The following is a 3,873-nucleotide window of genomic DNA, read 5'->3' as shown; positions in this document are numbered from 1 at the left end:
ATGGAAAACAGTATGGATGTTCCTTAAAAAAATAAAACTAGCCCTAGCTGGTTTGGCTCAGAGGATAGAGCATCAGCCTCCAGACTGAAGGGTTATATAGGACACTATTTTACAACCATTCAATAGTTAATCGGGAAGCAACCAAACAATGTGTCTCTCTCACATCCGATGTTTCTCCCTCTCTGTCTCTTCCCCTCCCTCCTACCCTCTCTAACAATCAATGCAAAAATATGCTTATGTGAGAATTAACAACAACAACATAAAAACACACACACAAAAAAAACCCAAAACAAAAAAAAATGCAGCAAGTAAAGCCCTGGCCAGATAGCTGAGTTGGTTAGAGCATCATCCCAATAAGCCAAGGTTGAGGGCCCAATCTCTGGTCAGGGCACATACATACATACATACATACATACGTACGTACATACATATTTTAAAAATAAAAAGCAGCATGTAAAAACTACTTCACAAACATAGGGCTAGAGACTTCTCAGAGTCAGTTAACACTTTTCATTTCAGCTGGTGACCTTGGGCAAGATGAAGCAACTAAGTGTCAAAGATAGAACCCACACTTTACAACACAATACTGTGTTAAGAGGAGCTAATCAGAAAAAGACTAATACAAAAAGACAACATGGTGACAAAAGTTAAAAAAAAAAAGTGACAGAACTGAATAAAAGCTACAAAAAGCAGATACAGAACATCAAGAAAGATAGCAACAAATGTTCTTTTTAATTTTTGTAAGCCTGATGGGTATAAAGTGATGTTTCATTATTACATTTTATTTCCCTAACTACCGTATTTGCCGGCGTATAAGACGACTGGGCATATAAGACTACCCCCTCTTCCGCACACCTTCCACACACCAAATAAAAGGTAAAACAATATCAGATTTGATTTTAACATTTTAATTTATATTCAAATGCTTATGACATGCAGGAAAACTGTCACAAGGCTGTATGTAATCAAACATATACATAAAACAGTGCAAGTTTATTACCGGTAAACATACCGGTAATTCACTAAAGAAAACACACTCTAGAGACTGGTACCGTAGATGCTTCTCAGGAACACAGGCAAGCAGCCCACAACCTAGAGGGACTGTCAATGATAGAAGTAAGATAACAAATAGAGGGAGAGAGCAAGTGCCGGGCAAGTCCCTAGCAAGTTTGCTGGCGTGACAGTTTCACCTTAAAAGCCTTCAAACTCCTCTTCATCATCTGATATTAAAAGTTCATCAACGACATCTTGGTGCCATGATAGGGGTGATAGGGGTTTGACTGGTCGACATTTTCTATGCTGTACTGTACAATGGGGCAGTATTGTGGTTGGCTGTTGGCTGTATACAAAGCCTGATTTGATTGGTCCCTGCTCCCTGTTTGCCCGCCCTGTCACTATAGCAGTCTGGTCCACCCTTGCATCAGCATCTCCCTGGGACCTCACTAGTGCGCAAGTGCGAGCTCTTCAACATTCTAACAGGCACCATGATAGCGCAAAATCGCGAATCGCGATACCATACTGGGTGTATGGTCAGCTGTGTGCGATTTTGCGAGTGTGGTAAAATCACATAACAGCAAAATCGCATAACAGCCGAGCATACACCCAGCAGCGCTGCTGATGCCTGAACGGTATGTGGAATGAAGTGAGCGGGCATCGGGAGGCCACTATGGCACGGGGCAAGCACTATGGGCAGTCTATCTGAAGTGTACCTGGCATATAAGACGACCCCCCACTTGGAGGCATATTTTTCAGGGCCAAAACATCGTCTTATACGCCGGCAAATACGGTACTAGTGAATTTGAGAGTTTTTTCATGATTACAGCACAGCTAGATCTGCTCTTCTGTGAAAACCTCTTTACATACATGTGATCTTTTAGATTTTCTTACAAAAAATTTAATATTTTTAAAAATATTTGCATCTTTAAAATAATGTTTCTCAGTGGGAGTACTTTTAATATTCTTGGCCTTTGACCACTAAATGCCAGAGAACCATGTAGTCACTCTAATAACCCCCAGACTTTCAGTACCACTCCCAGTTGAGCGTCCTTGCTTTAATACAGCTGAAATTTAATTTTGTATATGGTGTGAGATAGGAGTCCAATTTTATTTTGTTCCATACAGAAAGCAGTTGTATCCATATCATTTATTAGATAATCTACCCTTTCCCCATTAAGTTGAAATTAGTTTAGCTTAGGGTTTAGTTTTAAATTCTCAAATATATCTTGAGCTCTGTTTCTGAATTTTCCACCTGTTCTACTACTCTAGTCAATATAATACTGATTTATGGCTCTATTTTGATATTTAGTAATAAAGTCCCTCCTTACTATTGTTTCTTTACACAATTTTCCTAGCTATTCTAAAGTATTCACTCGTGTAAATTTCAGGTCAAGTTTTACCATCTTGAATCAGAATGTGATACCTTTTTTGGTGTGTCATCTTGGATAGGCTATAATCCCGTTTTCTATCAAATATAATCTAGATGTTGCTGTTAAGGTATCTTACAAATATAGTCAAAGTTTCTAATCAGTTTAATTTAGGGAAGGCACATTATCCTGGATAATCAGGGTGGGCCTGATTGAACCAGTTGAAAGTCATTGAAAGCAGGCCAGAGGCTTCCCCTAGAAAGAGAAGGAATTCCTTCTGTGGACAGCTGCCCATGGAGTCCCTCCCGCTGGTGATGTTCCTTCCTGAGCATCTGTAGACAATAGCTTTGGCCCATGTCTGTGAGTTCTATCCAGCCTGCCTATTCTGTGACCTTCCCATTCTGACTGCCAGGCCTACTAATTTTTTACTTGCTTAGCCAGCCCCCACACTCAAAATGCCAATTCTTGTAATAAATCTCACAGGTGTGTACAGCATATATATCAATGTATATATGTGTGTGTACACATAAGTGTTCACACATTAAAAATTTAATATTCAAAATGCACAAAACTAAGTTTAGTGTAAAGAAAGTATGTTTTCAAGTAATATTTTTAAAATCTCATTTTGTTTACATTTAAGAAATTATTAAAGCTTAAAACTACATTAAGATGTTTTCAAAAATTAACATTTAGATTTTGTTACTCTTTCTACTATTGTTTGGTTTATATTTCATTAATTTTAGCTTTTATCTTTGCTAATTCCCTCTTTAGTTTCTTCCAATTTATTTTATTCTTTTTCTAAATATATGTTACACTTTAAATTTGAAAAAAACCACCTAGCTTAAAAAGAAGATCTGACTTCTATTCAAACAGTGTGACAGACTGGATACTCTGGACCCAATGGAAACAACTAGAAGTGTTGGATAAAATATATTTTAAATGTATTAATGAAGAAACTAAGATGGCGGCAGAGATAAACACCGGGAAATTAATGCCGCTCACAACAATTGATTAATACCTTAGAGAAACAATACGGACTTCATCCAGAACAACAGGAAGCCTGGCTGACTGTAAATTCTACAACTAGAAGGAAGGAGAGGCACACTGAGACCCAGAGAAGCTGCAGGAGAGAAGCGCAAAGGTACGGGGCTCGCGCCGCGGAAAGGGGCTGGCACCTGAGGACGCGGCTGGCTTTTTGAATCCGGAGGGGGTCACAAGCTCCCGACGGCTCTGAACTCCGGTTCCGGGAAGTCTCTGGGGACCCAGGACTCAAGCGGGGAGAAACTGGACTGTCTGGCAGCGAGCGATCTTGAGGGCTTCTTTCCCTCAGAGGTGCTTGCAGCCGTTACCGGGACACTGAGACGCGCGTCTCCTTAGGGCAGGGCTGAGGCTCCGACATAGCTGCTTGCTCCGCCCGTTGATTCCCTGAGACCCCGCCCACCCAGGCTGCCGCAGAGGCTTTTGCATATGAATGCCCCGGCCATTTGCAACCTCTAATTACCTAACTGCA

This window comes from Myotis davidii, unplaced genomic scaffold, assembly GCF_000327345.1.
Source record: "Myotis davidii unplaced genomic scaffold, ASM32734v1 scaffold732, whole genome shotgun sequence".
NCBI classification, from domain to species: Eukaryota; Metazoa; Chordata; class Mammalia; order Chiroptera; family Vespertilionidae; genus Myotis; species Myotis davidii.
This window is presented reverse-complemented; position numbering follows the sequence as displayed.